At 42.3% G+C, this 25339-nt stretch overlaps 1 protein-coding gene and 1 pseudogene across 2 annotated transcripts in view; both read left to right on the top strand.

Moving 5' to 3' along the window:
• The window catches only part of LOC103542281 (hormone-sensitive lipase-like), a 40092-nt gene extending 37576 nt beyond the window's left edge, over positions 1 to 2516 (top strand). For both annotated transcript variants that reach the window (XR_011522316.1, XR_011522317.1), the window contains exon 6: positions 2044 to 2516. The gene's annotated coding sequence lies outside the window, so the exon portion shown is untranslated. The remainder of the gene's footprint in view (positions 1 to 2043) is intronic.
• On the top strand, positions 2116 to 24520 carry LOC139073682 (cell adhesion molecule CEACAM21-like; annotated as a pseudogene).
• Positions 24521 to 25339: the final 819 nt, after the last annotated feature.

The raw sequence follows: 25339 nt of genomic DNA, 5'->3' as shown, positions 1-25339 counted from the left end.
ATTCTTTCAAGGACTCAGGTTGGCTGAGTGGTGAGAGATGCCAATTCTGATTTGCCCATTTTTCAATCAAGTTATTTAGTTTTGCTGCTCTGGTTGAGTTTAGCAGTTCTTGGTATATTCTGGATATTAACCCCTATTGATATATAATTTGAAATTTAGTTTCTCCCATTCATAGGTCATCTTTCACGCTGTTGATTGTGTGCTTTAATGTAATAAAGGTTTTCATTTTGATGAAGTCCAATTTATCTATTTTTTGCCTTTTTTGCCTCTGTTCTTAATGTCACATTCAAGAAATCACTGCCGAATCCAATGTCATGAACATTTACCCCATATTTTCTTCTAAGAGTTTTATAGTTTTAGGTTTTACTTTAGAATTTGATCCATTTTGAGATAATTTTTGTGTATGGTGGAAGGGAGTGTCCAACCTCATTCTGATATCCAGTTTTCCAGTACTGTTTGTTGAAAAGACTGTCCTTTCTCCACTGAATCGTCTTGGCTCCCTTGTCAAAATCGTCTGATCACATGATCGAGGATTTATTTCTGGATCTCTATTGTATCCCATGGTCTATACTGTCTGTGTTTGTGTCAGTGCCACATTGTTTTTGATTCTTTAGCTCTATGGTAAGTTTTGAAATCAGAAAGAGTGTGTCCTCCAATTTTGTTCTCCTTTTTAAAGATTGTTTTAATTATTCAGGGTCCCTTGAATTTTAGGTTGGGTTTGTCAATTTCTGCAAAAAGTTCATTGGGATTTTGATAAGGATTATATGAAATATCATATGGTTTGGGGTATATTGGCATCTTAACCATATTCATTCTTCCCATCCATGAACATGGATGTCTTCCCATTATCATGTCTTCTTTAGATTCCTTCAAGACATTTGGGAGTTTTCAGTGTACACGTCTTTACACTCCTTGGTTAAGTTTATTCCTAAGTATTTTATACTCTTTCATGCTATTGAAAATAGAATTGTTTTCTTACTTTCTTTTTTAGATTGTTCATCATTATTGTATATAAGTGTAACTGACTTTGAGTATTGATTTTGTTTCCTGCAACTTTCGTAAATTTGTTTGTTTTCTAACACTTTGTGTTTGTGTGTATGTGTGTGTGGAATCTTTAGGGTTTTCTACATAGAAGATTATGTTTTCTGATAAAAGAGATCATTTTTCTTCTTCCTTTCCAATTTAGATGCCTTTTATTTCTTCCTCTTGCCCCATTGTTGTGGCTAGGACTCCTGTACTATATTGAATGGAAGTGGTGAAAGCAGCGTCCTTGTCTTGTTCATGATCTTCGAGGAAAGTTTTCTGTGTTTCACTGTTAAGTATGACGTTAGGCTTTTCCTTTATGGCCTTTGTTATATTAAGTAGTTTCCTTCTATTCCTAATAGTGCCTATCTTTTGTTAAGACTGTAACCACTTCTCTCTAGAGATTTCCTTTGCTGTGATATTCAATCCCCAGGCCAGGAAGAAAAAGTCCTCGTCAGAGTAAGAAATCCTTTAGATTAGAAGCTCTTCAGGTCCTAAGCTGTGAAGACTGGGAGGGATAATCCTCATTCACTAATAAATTGTTTAACAGGAAGTAAATGCCTTCCCACTTTATGTAACATTCCCTTGGCCCCAGAGATGGACAGGGCTGGCAAGCCTGCCTTCCCCAACACACACGGAAGTGTATATAGAGAATGTGGCCTGATCTTTTCTGAAGTCAAAGAAAGTTCTAGGAAAGAATCAATGAAAGTTGATGAGAGAAAATTCCCCCTAGTGATGAGGGTGTAGGATATGTGGGATGAGAAGAGGTTCCTGGTGCTTCTAATGCAGAGATGTCCAGGGAGACTGATCAGGGGTCAACCAGGGGTGATATAGGGGTCATATGGGGAGGTGCAGCCCTTCCCTAACAGATCGTTCCCTGAGCAAAGACACTCATCCTTCTACAGGGGCCAGGGCCATCATCTGCATCACCTTTACAGAGTGACTGAGATCTCTGAGGAAGGAGTGTGGCGCCAGGCCCAGGCCCGCTCTCAGTCTGTCACCGCCTCTGTTTCTCCACAGAGCCAGTGTTAAAGCCCTTCATCCGAGTCAGCATAGGACATAAGGACCCCAGTCACAGAACATAAGGACCCCATGGATCTGATCTGCCTCACAAATGACTCTGGGATCTCCATCCAGTGTTTCTTCAATGACCAGAGTCTGCAGCTCACAGAGAGAATGACGCTATCCCAGGACAACAGCACCCTCACCATAGAATGTGTCAGGAGGGAGGATGCTGGGGGTTATCAGTGTGAGGTCTCCAACCCGGTCAGTTCCAGCAAAAGTGACCTTCTCAGGTTGGATGTGAGATATGAGCCTGGCCCTCTGGCTCTCTTACCCTCATCTATCTTATTAAACTCTGAATAGATTTCTTTTTCTTATCTGTAAAATGATAGTTCTGAAACACTTTTTAAGTAGAGTTGTAATCATCAATGGTGAAGGTGGAAATGCCATAGAAGACTTGCATTGAGTCAATAAACGCAAAACAATGTGAACTGACTTTGTCATTATTGTCACATTCTTAAGGTCACATTCCACTCCAGATCGCAGCACTTGTGGGTCTCACTGGCACCATCTCCACAGTGGAAGGACAGGCAGTGGCTTTGCAATGAGGGGTGGGAGCACATGATAACCTCTCAGGAATCACAGCTCTATCCCTCCTCCAGGGGGAGGCATGGATGGCACCAGGACTATGACACAGACAATGGGAATAGACAGGAGGACATCCATGTGGATTTCAACACTGATCTCTTTCTCCCCATCTGATTCCTCTCAAAGAATTCCTGAAGTCTTTCTGAGTATCCTTATTTTCATGGCAATAGACTTATTGTGTGGGATCAGTACAACCCTGTCCTCCTTGTTACTAGAATATCAATAGAAAACTTGCTGGTAGACCCTCAGCTCTGAGTCAAATGTCCTAGTGGAAAACGATGCCCATGGGATCCGATATGACCCACACTTTAAGGAGCTAAGGTTGACTTGATGGGTATTTTGGGGATCTGGAGAAGAAAAGACGTCACTCAAAGCTGTAGAGACTGCAGGTGAGTCCTGATGTCCAGGCTTCTTAGTGTCAAGAAGCTGTTAAAAGTCCCATCTGAGGTTCCTTAGGAAAACCTGCATCAGAGGAAACTGTGTGGTGAGTGTGCAATCCCACAGCACCTGTGCAAATAATCAGGCCAAATGGAGTGAGAGCAGCCTTGTTCCAGCATCAAGAACACTCTTCCTTGGAGATGATCTTTGTTCAAAAGGAAAGTGACCGTTGGAGAAATGTTGTGTTTCCATGGAAAAGTCCAGCAAGCAGAATGTTGTGATGATCAGATTGTGGCCCTCTTCACTGTTTCTCTGCTGTTTTGCATCTCTGTACAAACTGCAGGGAACTGGTGGAGACGCAGACTGGGTTTTAGCTGATAGAGATGGAGTTGTGTTTCCCTCCTCCTGTGCAGAAGGCAGTTGACCTAGAGGCCTGATATTCCCCTCAGACTCACTCAACTTCAGACAGTTCTTCCTCACTTTAGGCCTCTGGCCTCCATTTTCTCAGAGCATTTCCTTTAGAAATGTAATTGCAATCTGGCATTGCAGATTCTTTCTCTGCAATTTTGAAATGTATATAAGTCTCCTTCAAATTTTCTTCCCAGTTTTAGGACCCAGGGGATGTCTTTCTCAAGGGCCTGGGCCCATCCCTTTGAAACGTAATCCTCCTGGGAGATCCTGCCCCTGCCTCCCAGTCTCTGAGGGAGGGCAGGAGCCTAACTTGGGTGGATCCCTTTACAACCAGGGTATAACACTACCTCCTGTCAGAATTTCATGAGAAGTTTTACTTTCCTTTGGGTAAGACTGATTAGTAAACACAAGTGGCCCTCATTTGCCTCAACCTGCTTTTAAAATCTCTCCAGCCTTCTGTTTCAGGGGTTAAGTTCAGTCTCTCCTCTATTGTGCTGGTCTTGAATAAAGTCTTTCTGCCTCTTTAATTTTGTCTACTGCAATTTTTACTTTGACATTCCCTGCCTGTAAATTATCGTGTTGTCTTGTACACAGTGTCAATCCTCACCATATTTTCAAATCCTCCAATTTCTTTCCTTATCTGGCTACAATCCTCCAAATGAACATTTCCAATTTTCCTCCCTCCCTTCCGACTTGGGCTCCACGGTAGGAGATGACCTCACTGCCCAGAACCTTCTGGGGTCCCAGGTTGCCTCCTACACAGCCATTGTCCCCAGGATCTGAGATGTACTGTGAGCTAAAGTCCAACAACTTGAGAAAGACCTGGAAGGTGCCCCACCACAGTGGCCCTGACACCAATAGTGTGCTCATTCCACATACATTGTCACCTCACCTTTATGGAACAAGATCACACAGGTGTTTAAAGATATTTTGTCATAAAACCCAACAACTCCAGTGGACAAGCAGGTCCCTGTCATGTCAGCCACCCCCATGCCCACACAGGACCATCCTGTCCAGGGCCCTCGCCAGCCTCAGACTCAGGCCAGACATCTGTGTCTTCATTTTTTTTCCTTAGTCATTGTTTTTACAAAATCCATGCACCTATTCTAAGGAGAGTGCACAAACAGAACCTGGGAAATGGTAAATAGAATCTGTCCTCTGGTTCTGTGCACTTCCTGGTCCTTTGGTCTCTGGGGTATACGGCTGAACACTTAGAGACCCAGTGACAATGTGGAGTGTGGATTAGCAGAGGTATGCATTGAGGGGTGGCGTGGATAGGTGGGGTGTGTGCAGAATCTGGAATAGGAATATTAAAGCCTGGGTGGGTTTCGGGGTGTTAGGTGTAATTTAGGATCTAGTGGGGCCATGCAGAATGGCTATTTTTTGGGGTGTTCCAGGATGAGGTAAGGATTCTGAGTGGAGAGCATACCTACATGTTGAGGGAGGAACAACTGGAGGTGATGTGATGAAGTTGGGCTGCCATCCTTCTAGACTTGGTTGGGCATGACAGTGAGATAAAGCTTTGGAGAAAAGAATAAGATTCTTGAAGACTCGTATTAGTGCCCTGACACTGAGAACAAGACAGAGCTCCAGATATTCAGGCAGAAGGGGACAAGAGATAGGGGATAAGAGGTAGAGGGAGATGAGCATCCAGTGAGGGCTAGGAATCTGGAGAGCGATAAAGGATTAGACAACAGAGGACACCATGAACACAAAAATCTTGAGCTGAAGGCATTTAGGGAATCAAGTCAGGAAGGGAGTTTGCACACAGAGTAGTCAGACTAGAAAAGGGATCTGGGATGGAGCCTGGTAGAAGGTGGGGAAGGCAGGGCCAGGATGGCAGTGAGGACCAAATTGAGGACCAGAGTTTTCCAGTCTCTGGTTCTGACCAGTTAAGACATGTTCAAGTTGCTCTCAAAGCCTGGGAGCACTGTAGAAAAGCCAGATCTCACCCTTGTACCCTGAGCCCTCCTTTAGCTGAGTCAACAAGTGAGGCATGTCCCCAGGGGATTTTTGTGTCAGTGAGTAAGGCTGAATGGGAGCCTGGGGACAGGCAGGGGAGGGCAGATGTGGGGTGGGAATTGGGAGCAGAACAAAGCTGGAGTGTGTGGAGTCTATTCCTTCTTTGTTGACTAGTCATAGGGAGCTTCCTGTGAGTCCACAGGTGAGAGCTGTGTGACAGGTGTCAGTGAGGAGTGGTAGGTGCCATGACAGTCTGGACACCTGTCCTCCTCTAATCCAGGACTTACCACTTCCATTTGTGATGTATCTGCTCTCTCCACTTGACCTTATGTTAGTGGGTGTGATAGAACTCAGGTCATGATGAGGAGTTCTGGCTCCCTGGTCGAATTATCTCCCACATTCAGACACTCTCTCTCTCCTGAGATGTAGGAACAGGTCAGGAGATGTTTTTCTATTGTTGTAGAAGGCATGGGCTTGCTCAGAACTCTAGGAGTCTGCATGGAATTCTCTTATTAGGTCCTGCCAGAGGCTCCACAAAGCACCTTTAACCCTTCTGACATGGGTTGGGTGGAGGTACATGTGCAGGAACTTGTCCTTTCCTATGGAGGGTGTATCCAGCATGCCCCAGACTATTGGAGCCCTAAAACCTTCATAGTTGTAGCAGATCCCTGAACAGTCACAGATGCGGATGGCCCTACAGCCCATGGAACTCTCACACTGGGCTTAAAGTGTTGATAACTAGAGCTGACCCTGTCACTGATGTCATTGTTAAGACTGATATCACTGTCTTTGATCATCAATATCAACAGGCAACTACTTCCACTCTTTGGAGCACAAGTGTCTTACTAAGGCATTCAGGATACTTGCCATTTCTTGTTCATCTGTAGCAAGAAAACTTCTAGTTCTCGAGAAAATATTTGCAAATCAAATATCTGACAATAGGTTAATCTCCATAATATATAAAGAACTCACACAACTCAACCACAAAAAAAAAACAGCCCAATCAAAAAATGAACAAGGATATGAATAGACATTTCTCCAAAGAAGATATACAGATGCCCAATAGGCACATGAAAAGACATTCAACACTGCTAATCATCAGGGAAATGCAAATCAAAACTACACTAACATATCACCTTAAACCCATTAGAATGGCTATAATCACCAAGATGAAAAATAACAAATGTTGGAGAGGACGTGGAGAAAAGGGAACCCTCATACACTGCTGGTGGGAATGCAAACTGGTGCAACCACTATGGAAAACAGTATGGAGATTTCTCAAAAAATTAAAACTAGAAATACCGTATGATCCAGCCATCCCACTACTGGGTATCTGTCCAAATAACTTGAAATCAACAATTCAAAGAGACTTATGCACTCCCATGTTCACTGAAGCATTAGTCACAATAGCCAAGGTGTGGAAGCAACCCAAGTGCCCATTGACTAATTATTGGATAAAGAAGATGTGGTATATACATCCAATGGAATACTACTCAGCCATAAAAAATAACCAAAATTGTCCCATTCCCAACAACTTGGATGGACCTTGAGGGTGTTATGTTAAGTGAAATAAGCCAGACTGAGAAAGACAAACACTGTGTGATTTCACTCATATGTGGAAGATAAACGAACACGTGGACAAAGAGAACTGTTTAGTGGTTACTAGGGGAAAGGGCTTGTTGGGTGGGCACAAAGGGTGAAGGGGTGCAGTTACATGGTGACTGACAAATAGTCACGTACTACTGAAATTTCACAATGTTGTAAACTATCATAACCTCAATAAGAAAAAAAAAACTTCTATTTCTCACCGTTAAGTATGAGATAAGCTGTAGGTCTGTAGGTTTTTTATGACTTGAGTTGACGTGGAATTGACTTGGAGGATGAACACATCCATTTGCTCTGTGAGGCAAGGCCAGCTTCACAGGCTCAAGAGCCTGTGCGCTCGTTTAGAAGGGCCTATGGTAGGTTTAATGCTCTGCTTTTACCATCTTGAAATTCTTCATGATATTTGAACAAGGAGCCCTGATTTTCACTTTACACTGAGTCTTGCAATTTACGTAGCTGGTTCCGCCCCTTAGTAGTGACCATTTTCCCAATGGGCTCCCTTGGGAAGAAAAAGTTGACCCTATTGGGAGATGCACTTTAAAATTTGGCCATTAGAGGGAAGCACCGCCACAGTGTAACTTGGAGGGTTGTAAAGAGAGATGTAGAAGTTGGCTTTTTCTACTCTATTTAAGTCATTCTATGTCTCTAACAGCGGCGCCCCCCTCCCCGCCTACCTGCCTCACCACTCCCACCTCTGTAGCTCACAGAGGGAAGGTTCTCCAGTCCTGATGTACTTCAGAGATTCAGATTTTGGAGTCCACATCCAAGGGGGAAAAGAAGAAATCAAAGCTAGTTGGCTCCAATGTGAATAGCGTTAAATAGACATCACAAAGGCCACACAGAGTGTTGGTCTTAGGAAAATACTTGAGATATGGGGATGGGAAGGGGTATGTTATGGTGATGGGGAAAAAAGGAGCTGAGTCCTCATCTTCCAAGAGGGAAGACCTTAGATAATGCCTGGAAGTGAAAATCAGTAAGTTCCTTCAGAGCATGTTATTCAGAGATGACTGGTTCCGTCCAGAGGAGCTGCTGCTGTTTGGGGCAGATCTCCTCAGTGTGGCCCAGACAGGAGAAGCCAGGATCTTCCTGTGATCACTCTGAACAGAACACACAGAGACAGTGGGCTTATCATGGCCAAGTCCAGTGTTGTCACAAATATAAGAAAGAGAATATCCAACAGCAGGGAGCCAGGACTGGTTTTCCTCAGTGTGAATATCAGGAACAGAATAATAATTTTGTTGTTGTAGCTAAAATGCGCTGCATGACAACTTTAAATCTCCTTGGGGTTATAGGTCATTCACATCGAAACAATGTGCCCCCTCTGGGCAAGACTTACACAGCTGATTAAGATTCTTCCAAGAATCACAAACTTCTTAGGTCACTGTCTGTATGACACGTGATGGGTACTGACATGTTCTCTCTGTTTGTTTTTTTTGACATCAGGAGCATAGAATCAAAAAATTAGAATGCTTGGTTCATAACCCAGTATCATCACCAGTCCATACACGGCCTACCTTCCTTTTTAAGAGAACTATTACTTATTTACCTTAATTTTATTTTTTACTTATATATTTGGAATCAAGCTCTCGTTGCAGCTTCCAGAAGATCAATGAAGGGCAGGACTTGGGGTTCAGCTCACTAAGGAAGCTCTCCCTACTTCCTGGATGAAAAACCTGGGAAATCAAGCCCCTGTGTTGGTGCCACAGCACTTCTGCAGGCTCTTGGTAGAGATAAGCTAGGGACCCACTGGCTCCATGGCCCTGACTGCCCGGATAAGCTCCACCTGCATCTCACAAGAACCGCTTCCCTCTTCCAAACATGAATCTGCTGTCAGAGACTCTGGGAACTGCTGTCCTTAGATTCTCAGGCTTGTGTGTGCTTTTCAAGGGAGTTAGAAAAAATGAGTTAGGTCAATCTGGGGTGTCTGTCCTGGGTAACATGGGGCACCTCCAATGTAACATGCCCACAAGCAAGACCTTTATTCCTCCACCTCCCAACCTGATCCTCCCAGAGTCTTCCTCTTCTCAGTCAAAGTCAACTCCATCCTCCCCAGGACTCAAGTTGGAAATCTTGGTGTTATCCTTGGTGCCTCTGTTGCTCTCCCACTAATCTCTAATCCACATGCAAACCCTGCAATCCATCTACAGAATATAAATAGAATCCAAACACTCAGGTCCAAACCACCACCATCCTACATGGGGTTACTGTAACAGTCTCCAAATGGGTCTTCCAACTGCCTCCTTGTCCCCACTTCCCTTCTGTCTGTCTGCTCAGTGTAGGATCTCTGAATCCTCAGAGATGAATTCTTTTAAAACCCAAATCAGGTCATTCTTTTTCTGCTCAAGCCCTCCTGCCACTCACAGTTTAATCACACCAAAATGCAACGTCCTCACCACAGCCCACAGGCCCAGGTTAGTGATGCTCACAGTGCTGGTCTGCAACAAGACGGGGAGATTTCACCAGAAGGTCAATCAACTCAGTGCTTTGGTGGAGAAAGTCTTGCAAAGAAGAAAGTATCAGCTGAAATAAACAGGGCACTTAGTGATGTGGTTGGTCTGCTATCTGGCCCAAGCTCCTTGGCTCCTTGCAGATCAGTCTTTGAGTAGCACGGTCCTGTACAACCTGGTCCCTGCCTACACTCTCATGTTGTCCTCCTCATCCGATCTATTGCCATCACAGTGGCTTCCTGACCCTCAAACATGCCAAGCAAGCTCCTGCCCCAGGGCCTTTGCACTTACTGTTCCCTCTCCCTGGAATAATTTTCCTCTACCGACATGAATTACCCCTCCCTCCCTTCCTACGGGTCCTGCTCAAATGTTACCCTGTCAAGGGGGATTTCCTGACAACCTCATGTAAAATAGAAAGTCCCCCCAAACCCAGCCACTCTCTGTCTCCTTTACCCACTTGATTTTCCTTTAGAGGACTTATCACCGCCTGAACCACTGGTTGTTTGTTTATCTTGATTGCCTCTCCCTCTTCACTAGAACATCAGCTCCCTGAGACCAGTGACTGTCTGTCAGGTTCTCTTTTGTGCCCCCTACCACCACTGTAAGCCTGGGCAGAATGTGTGCTTGGTGTTCAGAAAATGGATTAACTCATCTGTGAATAATTGCACACTGAGAATTAAGTGCAGTCACTTCAATTTCACTGTCTGTAATATATGGATGATTCCAGCCCTGTCACCATGTAAGAATCATGGGAGGATGGGCCTCAGTCCTCATATCTGTCACTATGTAACAAAACATCCCAAACTGGAAATTGCTCCACTTCTGAAATTATGAGGGGCCTTTATAACCTCGGTCATGATGAGAGATGATGAGTTTCTATACAGGAGAGACAGAGGAACAAAATCGCGGGTGACGTTCTCTGCAGAAGGAACACTGGGAGTCCCTTTGGAGGGTCCACCCTCCTGGCTTTTCATGCCTTTCCCCATGTCATCTCTGTGACGGCCCTGAGAGAGTCACACTGTCCTCATGCTGCTTTTACAGATAGAAAACAGAGACTCACACTGGTGTTGTCACTTAGCCACATCCATGTGAAACAGTCAGAATATTACCTCTCTTATCTGCACGCACACACACACACACATACACACACACACACGCTACATGTATTAGACACATGGATTAATGTCTGGTTTCTTTTTACTGAACATTGTGTCTCTGAGATATATCCAAATTGACATGTGTGGTCATATTTCTCTCATTGTCATCACTGCAAGGTTTTTACCTTTCCTCAGGAAATGAAACATTTATTAAAGGCAGGATCATCGAATGTCTACAGGACATGATCTGGATATTTTGAAAGGAAAAGGTCATCACATTTTCAAAGCATATTATGGTTTTCAAAGGGCAATATCTTTACAGTTAATAATATGATCATTTCATTTTCTATAAGGACAATCTCATTAGTCTTAAAAACCTGGATATTTTATTTTTAAAGAGAAAGGATTATCTATCTTTTGAAAGGACCATATAATCTTGTTGCAATAGATGACTTCACTAATTATAAGCGGCCATATAACGTCGTTTATCTAAAATAGGTCATTACATTTTTGTAAAAATATTATTTGTATTAAGGATACAGCAATTATATGTTTAAAGACATGCTGATTGTGAAACAAAACCATGAACATTACATTATAAGCTAGTTTATTTAGAAAGTATGAGAAAGTTCATACTATATGGGAATAAATTAGCAAAATATAACAGCTAACACCTAGGTAACCACTCAAGTCAGGAACTAGTTCATTGACAGCTTCACAAGTGCCTCTGGGTCCAGTCCTGGCCACGAGGACTGTTGAACGTGACAGTTGAAGTGACAGTTTCCTGAATTCATGGTCATTCCCATAATTTCCTTCACAGTTTTCTCAACTACACATGAATCGAGAGAATGAGGTTAGAATTTGTTTTCTCAAACTTCTGTTAACGCGCATCACACCCCCACTGCCAACTTCTCTTGAATCTTTTACTCTCTATTAGGTTCTAAGTATCAAGCCTATTACAGCAGGGAGGGGCAATTCCTTTTTTTCCTTAATTGTTTTTGTTGTAGTAAAGTACACGTAAATAATATTTGCCATTTTAGCTATTTTTCAGTGTAGAATTCATTGGCATCAAGTACATTCACAATGTTGTTTACAAGAAAATCCGAAAAGCCACAAATATGTAGAAATTAAACAAAATGCTGCTGAACACCGACTGATTCAATGGAGAAATCAAAAAGTAGCAGAGACAAATGAAAATGAAAATACAACATGCCAAGATCTATGGGATACAGCAAAAGCAGTTCTAAGAAAAAAGTTTATAGTAATTCAGGCCTATCTCAACAAACAAGAAAAATCCCAAATAAACAATGTAACAGTGCACTAAGGAACTGGAAAAAGAGGAACAAACAAAGCCCAAAGTCAGCAAAAGGAAGGAAAACATAAAAATCAGAGCAGAAGTAAAATGAAATAGAGATTTTAAAAACAATAGAAAAAATCAATGAAACCAAGAGCTGGTTCTTTGAAAAGATAAACAAAATTGACAAAACTTTAGCTAGACTTACCCAGAAAAAAAAGAGAAGGCTCAAATAAATAAAATCAGAAATGAAAGAGGAGAAATTGCAACAGACACCTCAGAAATACAAAATATTATGAGAATAATATGAAAAGCTATATGGCAACAAATTGGATAATGTAGAAGAAATGGATAAATTCTTATAATCATACAACCATCCAAAACTGAATCAAGAAGAAATAGAGAATTTGAATAGACCAATCACCAGTAAGGAGATCAAAGTAGTAATCAAAAACTTCCCCAAAGATAAAAGCCCAGGACCAGACAGCTTCCCTGGTGAATTCTACCAAACAAGTCAAAGAAGACTTAATATCTATCCTTCTCAAACTCTTCCAAAAAATTGAAGATGAGTGGAAGCTTCCTAACTCATTCTACAAAGCCAACATTATCCTGATACCAAAACCAGACAAGGACATCACAGAAAAAGAAAATTACAGGTCAATATCACTGGTGAACATTGACGCAAAAATCTTCAACAAAATACAAGCAAATCAAATACCACATTAAAAATATCATACACCATGATCAAGTGGGATCTATTTCAGGGATGCAGGGATGGTTCAACATCTGCAAATCGATCAACGTGATACACCACATTAACAAATTGAAGAATAAAAATCACATGATCATCTCAGTAGATGCAGAGAAGGTATTTGACAAGATACAGCATCCATTTATGATAAAAACTCTAAATAAAATGGGTTAGAGGGAAAATACCTCAACATAATAAAGGCCATATATGACAAATCCACAACTAATATCATTCTCAATGGAGAAAAACTGACAGCTATCACTCCAACAGCAGAAACCAGACAAGGATGCCCACTTTCACCACTCTTAGTTAACATAGTATTGGAAGTCCTAGCCAGAGCAATCAGGCAAACAAAAGAAATAAAAAGGATCCAGACTGGAAAGGAAGAAGTGAAACTGTCACTATTTGCAGTTGACATGATTTTATATATAGAAAACCCTAAAGAATCTTCTAAAAAACTTTTAGAAATATTATATGAATACAGTCAAGTTGCCGGATACAAAATCAACATACAAAAATCAGTTGCATTTCTATACACTGACAACAAAGTATCAGAAAGAGAAATTAAAAATACGATCACATTTACAATTGCAACAAAAACAATAAAATACCTAGGAATAAACTTAACCAAAGAGGTGAAAGATCTGCACACTGAAAACTATAAAACATTGCTGAAACAAATTGAAGAAGACACAAAGAAATGGAAAGATATTCCGTACCCTTGGATTAGAAGAATTAACATAGTTAAAATGTCCATACTTCCTAAAGCAAACTATAGATTCAATGCAATCCCTGTCAAAGTTCCAAAAACATTTTTCACAGAAATAGAACAAAGAATCCTAAAATTTATATGGAACAACAAAAGACCCCGAATTGCCAAAGGAACCCTGAGAAAAAAGAACAAAGCTGGAAGGATCACACTCCCGGATTTCAAAATATACTACAAAGCTATAGTAACCGAAATAGCGTGGTACCAGCAGACAAACAGACACACAGATCAGTGGAACAGAATTGAGAGCCCAGAAGTAAACCTACAAGTATATGGACGATTAATTTTTGGCAAAGGAGCCAAGAACATACAATGGAGAAAGGACAGTCTCTTCAATAAATGGTGTTGGGAAAACTGGACAGCCACATGCAAAGGAATGAAAGTAAACTATTATCTTGCACCATGCACAAAAATCAATTCAAAATGGATTAAATACTTGAATGTAAGATCTGAAACCATGAAACTTCTAGAAGAAAACATAGGCAGCACGCTCTTCAACATGGGTCTTAGCAGTATTTTTTCAAATACCATGTCTGACCAGGCAAAGGAAGCAATAGTAAAAATAAACAGATGGGTCTACATCAAACTAAAAAGCTTCTGCACAGCAAAGGAAACCATCAACAAAATGAAAAGACAACCTAACAATTGGGAAAAGATATTTGCAAACCGTATATCAGATAAGGGGTTAATATGCAAAATATACAAAGAATTCATACATCTCAACAACAAAAAGACTAACAACCCAATTAAAAAGTGAGCAAAAGATCTGAGCAGAGATTTCCCCAAAGAAGATATACAGATGGCCAATGGGCACACAAAATGATGTTCAATATCATTAACTATCAGGGAAATGCAAATCAAAATTACAGTGAGATATCACCTCTCTCCCGTCAGAATGGATATAATTAACAAAACAGGAAACAATAAGTGTTGGAGAGGATGTGGAAAGAGGAGAACCCTCATACACTGCTGGTGGGAGTGTAAACTGGTGCAGCCACTGTGGAAAACAGTATGGCATTTCCTCAGAAAATTAAGGATAGATCTACCATATGATACAGCTATTTCACTTCTGGATATTTATCCAAAGAACTTGAAAATACAAATGGATAAAGATACATGCATTGCTATGTTCATCACAGCATTGTTCACAATAGCAAAGACTTGGAAGCAACCTAGGTGCCCATCAAGGGATGGATGGATAAAGAAGATGTGGTATATATACACAATGGAATGCTGCTCAGCCATAAGAAATAATGAAATCCAGCCATTTGTGGCAACATGGATGGATCTTGAGGGTAGTATGCTAAGTGAAATAAGTCAGAGGGAGAATGTCTAATACCATATGATCTCACTCTCCGCTTTTTTCTTGTAATTAATTTCTAGTTTCATAACTTTATGGTCAGAAAAGATGCTTGCTATAATTTCAATCTTTTAAATTTATTGAGGCTTGCCTTGTTTCCCAACACATGGTTTATCTTTGAGAATATTCCATGTGCACTTGAGAAGAACATCCATCCTGCGATTTTTGGATGGAGTGCTCTGTATATATCTACTCAGTCCATCTTGTCTAGTTTTTCATTTAATTTCACTATTTCCTTTTGACTTTCTGTCTGGATGATCTATGCATTGACTCGAGTGGAGTGTTGAGGTCCTCTACTATTATTATGTTGTTGTTAATGTCTCCCTTTAGGTTTGTTAATAGTTGCTGTATGTACTTTGGTGCTCCTGTGTTGGGTGCATAGATATTTTTAGGTATGTCTTCTTGGTGGAGTGTCCCTTTGATCCTTATATACTGCCCCTCTTTGTCTCTCTTTACCTGACTTATCTTGAAGTCTATTTTTTCTGATATAAGTATTGCAACACCTGCTTTCTTTTGTTTGCCATTAGCTTAGAGTATTGTCTTCCATCCCTTCACTCTGAGCCTGTGTTTGTCATTGGAGCTGAGATGTGTTTCCTGGAAATATTACATTGTTGGGCCTTCTTCCTTAATCCATCTCTCCACTCTGTGTCTTTTTATTGGAGAATTCCATCCATTTACATTTAGAGTGATTATTGATATATGAGGGCTTACTGCTGCCATTTTGTCACTGATTTTCTGGTTCTCCTGCATTTCCTTTGTTTCTTGTCCTGTGTAGTTTAGACTACCAAGTCAGTTAGGTAGTTTTTTATGCTGGTTTTCTTAGTTTTCTCCTTATTTGTTATTCGTGTCTCTGTTCTACATTTTTGTTTAGTGGTTACCATGAGGTTTGTATGCAAAATCTCATAGATGAGATAGCCCATTTTCTGATGACCTCTTATTTCCTTAGACTAAGCCAATTCTGTCCCTTTCCTCTTCTCCTCCTAAGTTGTTTTTGTCACATATTATTCCATCTTGTGTTGTGAGTTTGTGGTTAAAATGACAAGATTATCCTTGTTTTTAGTGTTTTCCTTCACTTTATCTTTAATGCTGTACTTGAGTATTTGCTAACCTGTTCTGATGTATAGCTAAAATTTTCTGATTTTGTCTACCTATTTATCTCCTTGCTCAGGGCTTTGTAGGCCCTTTCTTCTTTTTTTCAAGTATGAGGGCCATTTTGAGGATTTCTTGTTGATGGGGTCTTGTGGCAATGAACTCCCTAAGCTTTTGTTTATCTGGAAAGTTTTTATTTCTCCATCACACCTGAAGGATATTTTCACTGCAAAGAGTATTCTCAGCTGAAAGTTTTTGTCTTTCAAATATTTGAATTTATCATCCCACTCTCTCCTAGGTTTCTGCTGAGAAATCCACTGAAAGCCTGATAGGGGCTCCTTTCTAAGTTTTCTTCTGCCTTGCTGCCCTTCATATTTTTCGTTGTTGTTGACTTTTGCCAGCTTCATTACTACATGCTTTCCTGTAAGTCCTTTTACATTGATATAGTTTGGAGTTCTGTTGGCATCTTTGACATGGATTTCCATCTTCTTCCCCAGATTTGGGAAGTTCTCCACTATTATTTCTTTGAACAAATTTTCTGCTCCATTCTCCTTCTCTTCTCCCTCTGGAATACGTATAATCCCTATATTGCATTTCCTAATTGAGTCGGATATTTCTCAGAGAGTTTCTTCATTTCTTTTTAATCTTAGTTCTCTCTCCTCCTCCATCTGAAGCATTTCTATATTTTTGCCCTCAATATTGCTGATTCATTCCTCCATGAGTATATGACCTCTATTTTTCAGGGAATTCATATCCTTCTTTATTTCATCCATTGTGCTTTTCATCTCCAATATTTCTGATTGGTTCTTCTTTATAGTTTCAATCTCTTTTGTGAACTAGCTTCTACATTCATTGAACTGTCTACCCATATTCTCTTTTAACTCATTGAGTTTTTTAATGATAGCTATTTTGAATTCTCTGTCATTTAAATTATAGATTTCTGAGTATTCAGGGTTGATTTCTGGGTACTTGTGATTTTCCTTCTGGTCTGCAGATTTAATATATTTTTTCATACTGCTATATGACATGGATTTGTGCTTCCACATTGTCGTAGTATTTGACTGCTGCTTCCAGCTGTTGCCACTGGGTGAGGGTCAACAGCTGCATATTCTGAGCATAACATGATCCAAAGCACAGCTCACAGATGCTGGACTGGAGGTCAGGGTGGGCAGGAGGGGTATTCTCTTTCTCCTGCATGATCTCAGGGGCTTCTTGCTCTGTCCTTGCTGTCTGCTCTCCTAGGGTATTGGCTTGATGAAGACACACCCATGACAGCTACTCACCTCTCTGTGGGGCTTTCCCCAGGACATGAGGGACTTTAGAGATTTATGGTGTCATCACAGAGGACTGCTGTCCCCTCCCTCCCTTCCTCTTGGAAGCCACATGAAATCCTTGGGTCACTGCCCTTTGGGGAGGAAGAGAAGATTTATCCTACCTCATTCCACTTCCTTGGGGGGATAATCCAGCACCTCCACTTTCTGACGTATGGCTGTGTGGGTCTCTCAGATGCCTTTTTTTTTTTTTTTTTTTTTTGAGGAAGATTAGGCCTGAGTTAACATCTGCTGCCAATCCTCCTCTTTTTTTTTTTTTTTTTTTTTGCTGAGGAAGACTGGCCCTGAGCTAACATCCATGCCCATCTTCCTCCACTTTATATGTGGGACACTTACCACAGTATGGCTTGCTACGCAGTGCCATGTCCAACCCATGATCTGAACCGGTGAACCCCAGGGTGCCAAAGTGGAACATGCACGCTTAACCACTGCACCACTGGGCCAGCCCTCAGATGTCTTTTGAGTTGTGTGGATGTCCTCTACTGGAATATGAATGTCCTTTTTGTTGTATCTTAGAGGGGAGAGTTTACAGAGAGAACTCACTCTGCCATGATGTTGACATTAAACCTCCATCATTTTTATTTTAAATCATGGAGAACTGAAATCACCCTTGTTCCTGAAGTCTTGAAAACTGAAGTTGGATAACTTGATATAAACTCAAGAGAGATCACCACAATAGAAGGTGTGTTGCTATGTAAGCCACTCAAAAGGATACCTGACCACTCAATGACATAATCAGAAACATTTCAAACTGCAAAAGATGCTTCAACCCTGAAGTCTAAAAATCTTCTTGACTAGCTTCCCCCGGGCTCAAAAACTGGTTTATAGTTTGCTCCAACCATTAACTTTGTTTTAATTTATTTGAGTATGACAGAAGAAAAAACCTAACTAGGGACACTAACATTGTCCTTACTCACCACCATTAGAAATTGGCAAATAAAGACTAGGACAAGGAGAGCCCTGAGAACACTCATTCATTCATGCACAGCCTGTTCTAGGCACTGGGGGGAAAACAAGACAACTCTCTGTCCACAGGAGATCACATTTTGTCAGCATGAGGGGAGATAAGCAAAGATGTCTAGAATGTGATGTCAGGGACTGACATTGTCATGAAGGAAACAGAGCAGGGAAAGGTCAGAAAGTGAAGACTGAAGGGCTTTAGAGCTGGTGATCAGGGAAGGCATCTCCCAAGAATGCCCCTGAGAGTGAGCAGGGCAGTGAGGGCCGTGAGGGAGTGAGCTGGGCAGACACCTGGGGAAGAGCAATGGGAACAGAGGAAATAACAAGTTCAGAGGGGCTGAGGTAGTGGTGGTCATGCTGCTGACCTTGCTCAGTAGACACACACATGTTCACACACACACACATTCCAAGTCTGAGAGGTAAAGAGACCCACTCAGGACATAGGGCCTCATCTTTCCTTCTCAATACTTATGTCCAAATATTGATTGATCTCTCTCTCTTCCCTCCTAGTCTCACTCTTAACCCTCTGGAACCCACCCACCACTGCCCAACCCATTATCAAATCAGTGCCAACCAATGCTAGTGCAGGGATGGAAGTTCTTCTCTTTGTCTACAATATGCCTGACAATCTGGTGGGTTATATCTGGTACAAGGGGACAGAGGAGGCCAAACTTCAAATTGTATCATGTAACAGACACATCAGAAATTACCCCAGGGCCCCTATACAACAGTTGACAGAAAATATAGCCTGATGGATCCCTGCTGTTCCAGAATTTCACCCAGGAGGTCACAGGATACTACACCCTACAAGTCTTAAAGATAACTTGGCTGTATGAAGTAGGAACTGGACTGCTCCATGTATACTGTGAGTGATTTCTCTCTGTCCTCTGGGTGTTAGGTGGGGTGAATTCTACTTCACACACACAGGATTGACAGGCCTGGTCTGTGCCTACATCCCCCTCTGCATTATGTCTCATGTAGAGATTTGAACATTTACTGCAGGACACAAACAGTGGAGAAAAACATCAGAAGATTGGAATTCCTTTCCTGGAATCTAGACCCTGCAGACATTCCCTCCAGAGAGATGGGCTGGGCTGGCGAGAATAACTCAGCAGAGGGAGATGAGTCTCAGTGCAGCCCCCTGGAGCCCTCCCTGGGACCATGGCCCTGAGGTAGATCCTGCAGGATCAGAGCCTGGCCTGAGGGGCCCCGTGGGATCTGCACAGAGAAACTCAGCCCTGAGAAGTCCCTGCCTGGACACCTGTCCCAGGGCTACTGACTCCAGTGACCCTGGGGAGCCTTTGCTAGGGCTGAGTTATGGTCTCCTGGGCAGGGCTGACAGGGAGCAATGTTTTCCCGGCCATCCCAGTCCCAAGGCTCCTGAGCTGGTCACCAGCCAGGGCTCAGCCCCAAGAGCCACATCTGGGCAGGGACACAGCCTGATCCTTCACCTGAGACTCAGCATGGAGAGCACAGGTGGACAAGGTCCCCAGGCCATTAGCTGACAGCCGTGGGGAGCTTAGGAGACTCCAGAGGAAGGTCAGTTCCCCAGGGAGGAACAGAGGAGAGAAGATGCTGCTGGCAGCTCCTCACCCACCAGGGATCAGGTCCAGGGGCATTCTCTCTTGGAAAGTAACAACAACAGATGCCACTTATTCAAGAAGCTCCTCTCTACTAAGATTAAGGTCACACACTGTGAATATTTTAAGGTTAACTCACTGACGACCTGCAGCCAAACGTTTATCCTACTTCGTTGAGGGGAAACTGAGGCACAGAGAGATATCATCTCTGAATCAGAGTCACATAGACCATGAGGGGCAGATCAGTCACAGGAAGACACAGCCCCGTCCTCCCTTTCAGCAAAGGGGCCTTATTAGGTGTGTGTGGACCCCAAGACAAGCTGTCAGTTCAAGTCCTTTCTTCTTAGGCATCCCCAGCACAGAGGGAGACATTCTGGTCTAGGGGGTGGCAGCAAATGGAGAATTCATCCGTGTTTACTCAAGAACTAAATTACCTGCATCAACAATCAGAGTCAGTGCAGGGAACATCCAGACCACCACCTCAAGTGGCCCATCCACACCTCTCTGCACTGGACTTGATGTTACTTATTTGTTTCCTGATGTGTTGGGGTGACTGCCACTGGAGTCTAAAGGAAAAGACTTTGACATCTCACTCGCCACTCTACACCTGTGTCCAGCACAGGACCCACATGGAACAAACTCTCATTATTCTGCTGATAAAGGAGGAAGGAATGAATGGTGAATGAACGAATGACCCAAATTCTCTTCAGAGACTGGAATCTGGATGCAAAGTCTTTGGAATTTTCTCCACCCAGGACAGGTTCTCTGACCCTCCAGGGGGCTGAAGCCCATGTGTCAGACCTGTTACTGCTCTCTAGGGAAATACTCCTTCCCACAGTTAGTCTGAGACCCTGAGGTATTGATCATAATTTTCACATATGAAAGAATTTAAACTTCTCCTCAAATTTCTGTGTCTTTACCACCAAACACAGATGGTCCACAAGTGTGAGATTTGCAGCAAGTTCAGAGACAGAAGAGAAATTAAAGACCAAGGGCAGAGGTCAGGTTCTGATGCCAAAGCCAGGCAGCTCCTGCCTGTCCCCTCACTCTTTTCTGGAACATTCTTTGGACTTTATCATTTATTGAGTCACTGGCTCATGTCTGTCACAGTCACCTGAGAAGATCTGATCCACTTCTTTTCCCTAAGGCCTGTGTACTCACCTGACCACCTGACTTGCTCCTGGTCCTCATGTGTTGTTTACGCTCAAACCACAGACCCACCTTACCCATCTGTAGAAGAATCTGGAATATGGTACCTCAGAGAAAACATACCTCACTGGGTGATGGAGGTGTCTTCAGTGGGAAGGAATGAGCCCTGGTTGCCCAGGCAATCAGCTGATCAGTGAAGAACCAGCAGAGGCATGGAGGGTTGCCTTAGGGGGGCTCTCTAATTCTCATCCTCTTTCTTTTCAAGACCAAACCCTGCTAACACACTGACACTTGAGAAAGTCCGTGCTTTCTCCCAGACAAAGAGCAGGTGGCTTTACATTCTCTGAGTTCTATGATCCTCATGCATTTGTCTTGAGATACACAAACCTGCCTTTATCTTTCAAGGACTCAGGTTAACTGACAGGTGAGATGCCAAGTCTGATTTGCCCATTTTTCAATCAGGTTATTTGGTTTTGTAGCTGTTTTTGTGTTTAGCAGTTCTTTGTATATTCTGGATATTAACCTCTATTGATATATAATTTGCAAATCTTCTCTCCCATTCCAAATGTCACTTTTCTCCCTGTTGATTGTGTCCCTTAGTGAACTGAAGGGTTTTTTTGATGAAGTACAATTTATCTGTTTTTCCCTTTTTTGCCTCTGTTCTTAGTGTCACATTCAAGAATCCACATGATTGTCACATGACAATCCAATGTCATGAAGATTTCCCCCTATATTTTCTTCTAAGAGTTTTATGGTTTTAGCTCTTACTTAAGAATCTGAGCCATTTTGAGTTAACTTTTGCATATGGTGGAAGACAATGGTCCAACTTCATTCTTCTGCACGTGGATATCCGATTTTCCAACACTGTTTGTTGAAAAGACTGTCCTTTCTCCACTGAATGGGCTTGGTTCCCTTGTCAAAATCATCTGATCACATACTCAAGAATTTATTTCTGCATCTCTATTGTATCCCATGGCCTATATGTCTGTCTTTATGTCAGTGCTACACTATTTTGATTCTTTAGCTCTGTGGTAAGTTTTGAAATCAGAAAGGGTGTGTCCTCCAATTTTGTTCTCCTTTTTAAAGATTGTTCTAATTATTCAGAGCCTCTTGAATTTTAGGTTGGAATTTTTGATTTTGCAAAAATTTCATTGGGATTTTCATAAGGATTATATAAATATGCAGACACTTTCGGGTATATTGGGAGCTTAACCGTATTGATTCTTCCCATCCATGAACAAGAACGTCTTTCCATTATTCGTGCCTTCTTTAGTTTCCTTCAGGACATTTGGGAGTTTTCAGGATATACATCTTTCCCTTCCTTGGTTAAGTTTATTCCCAAGTATTTTATACTTTTTCATGTTATCAAAAATGGATTTGTTTTCTTAATTTCTTTTTTGCATTGTTCATTGTTATTGTATATAAATGTAACCGATTTTGAGTGTTGATTTTTGTCTCCTGCAACTTTGCTGAATTTGTTTATTGGTTCTAACACTTTGTGCATGTGTATGTGGGTGGATGGGTGAAATCTTTAGGATTTTCTACTTATAAGATTATGTCTTCTGCTAAAAGAGATCATTTTTCTTCTTCCTTTCCAATTTGGATGCCTTTTATTTCTTCTTCTTGCCTCATTGTTGTGGCTAGGACTCCTGCACTATGTTGAATGGAAGTGGTGAAAGCAACATCCTTGTCTTGTTCGTGACTTGAGAGGAAAGTTTTCTGTGTTTCACTGTTGAGTGTGATGTTAGACCTTTCCTTTATTACTGTTGTCATATTGAGTAGTTTCCTTCTATACCTAAGAGTCTCTGTCTTTTGTTAAAACCCTAACACCACTTCTCTCTAGAGATTTCCTTCCCTGTGACATTCAATCCATAGGCCGGGAAGTAAAAGTCCTCCTCAGAGTAAGAAATCCTTTAGATGAGAAGCTCTTCAGGTCCTAAGGCTGTGAAGACTGGGTGGGGCCATCCTCATTCCCTAATAAATTAGTTAACAAGAACTAAATACCTTCCCACTTTATGTAACCTTCCCTTGGCCCCAAAGAATGACAGAGCTGGCAAGCCTGCCTTCCCCAACATATACGGAAGTGTTCATAGGGAACGGGCCCTGATCTTTTCTCTAGTCACAGAAAGTTCAAGGGAAAAATCAATGAAAGTTCATGAGAAAAATTCCACCTGATGAGATTGTAGGACATGTGGGATGAGAAGAGGTTCCTGTTGCTGATACTACAGAGATGTCCAGGGAAATTGATCAGGGACCATCCAGGGGTGATATAGGGGTCAAAGAGGGAGGTGGTGCCCCCTTCCTACAGATCATCACCTGAACAAAGACACTCATCCTTCTACAGGGGCCAGGGCCATCATCTGCATCACCTTTACAGAGTGACTGAGATCTCTGAGGAAGGAGCTGGTCCCAGGCCCCAGGCCCACTCTCAGTCACCTCCTCTGTTTCTCCACAGAGCCAGTGTCAAAGCCCCTCATCTGAGTCAGCATAGGACATAAGGACCCCAGTCACAGAACATAAGGACCCTGTGTATCTGACCTCCCTCACAAATGACACCAGGATCTCCACCCAGTGGTTCTTTAATAACTAGAGTCTGTGGCTGACAGAGAGGATGAAGCTGTCCCAGGATAACAGCACTGTCACCATACACACTCTCAGGAGGGAGGATGCCAGGTTTATCAGTGCGAGGTCTCCAACCTGGTCAGTTCCAGTAAAAGTGACCTCCCCAGGCTGGATGTGAGGTATGAGTCTGATCCTCAGGCCCTCTTACCCTCATCTATGCTATTAAACTCTGAATAGATTTTTTTCTTATCTGTAAAATGATGGTTCTGAAGCATTTTTCAAGTAGAGCTGCTGTAATAGCCAATGATGAAGGTGGAAATTCCATAGAATACTCGCATTGAGTCAATAAATGCAGAACAATGTGAACTGACTTTGTCATTATTGTTGGCTTAAGGTCACATTCCACTCCAGATCCCAGTTCTTGTGGGTCTCACTGGCACCATCGCCACAGCAGAAGGACAGGTGGTCGTTGTGCAATGAGGGGTGGGAGCCCATGATAAGCTCTCAGGAATCACAGCTCTATCCCTCCTCCAGTGGATGGCACCTGGACTGTGACACAGACAGTGGGAATAGATAGGAGGACATCCATGGGGGTATCAACATTGATCTTTTTTCCCCATCTGATTCTTCTCAAAGAATTCCTAAGGTCTTCCTCAGTATCTTTATTTTCATTGCAGTAGACTTATTGTGTAGGATCAGTACAACCCTGTCCTCCTTGTTACTAGAATATCAATGGAAAACTTGCTGGTAGACCCTCAGCTCTGAATCAAATGTCCTAGTGGAAAATGATGCCCATGGGATGAGATATGACCCACACTTTAAGGAGCTAAGTTTGACTTGATGGGTATTTTGGGGATCTGGAGAAGAGAAGATGTCACTCAAAGCTGTAGAGACTGCAAGTGAGGCCTGAGGTTCAGGCTTCTTAGTGTCAAGAAGCTGTTAAAAGTCCCATCTGAGGTTCCTTAGGAAAACCTGCATCAGAGGAAACTGTGTGGTGAGTGTGCAGTCCCACAGCACCTGTGCAAATAATCAGGCCAAATCCAGTGAGAGCAGCCTTGTTTCAGGACAAAGAACACTCTTCCACGGAGACGATCTTTCTTGAAAAGGAAGGTGACTGTCAGAGATCTGTTGTGTTTCCATGGAAAAGTCCAGCAAGCACAGCCTTCTGATGATCAGATTCTGGCCCTGTTCACTGTCTCTCTGCTGTTTTGCACCTCTGTACAAATTGCAGGGAACTGATGGAGATGCAGACTGGGTCTTAGCTGATAGAGACGGAGTTGCATTTCCCTCCCGCTGTGCAGAAAGCAGTTTTGTCATGACCTAGAGGCCTGATATTCCCCTCAGACTCCCTCAACTTTAGACAGTTCTTCCTCACTTTAGGCCTCTGGCCTCCATTTTCTCAGAGCATTTCCTTTAGAAATGTAATTGCAATCTGTCATTGCAGATTCTTTCTCTGCCCTTTTGAAATGTATATGTCTCCTTCAAATTTTCTTCCCGGTTTTAGGACCCAGGGACCTGGAAGGTGCCACAGTGGCTCTAACCCCCACAGTGTCCTCATTCCACACACATTGTCACCTCACCTTCAAGGAACAAGATCACACAGATATTTAAAGATATTTTGTCATAAAACCCAGCAACTCCAGTGTTCAAGCAGTGTGGTGAACACAGGGCAGGGGTCACAGTGAGGAGCAACATCAGCCACTCCCACATTCACAATGGACCACTCTGTTTGGGACCTTCCCTAGCCTTTGGCACAGGCCAAACAATATGTGTCCTTATTTCTTTGCTTTCTTTGCTGTTTTAACAAATGCCATGTGCCTATTCTAAAGAGAGTCCACAAACAGAACCTGGGAAATGGTAAATAGAATCTATCTTCTGGTTCTGTTTCCTTTCCTACTCACTTTGGTCTCTAGGATATTTG

The sequence above is a fragment of the Equus przewalskii genome, chromosome 9 (assembly GCF_037783145.1).
Source record: "Equus przewalskii isolate Varuska chromosome 9, EquPr2, whole genome shotgun sequence".
Taxonomy (NCBI): domain Eukaryota; kingdom Metazoa; phylum Chordata; class Mammalia; order Perissodactyla; family Equidae; genus Equus; species Equus przewalskii.
This window is presented reverse-complemented; position numbering and strand designations above follow the sequence as displayed.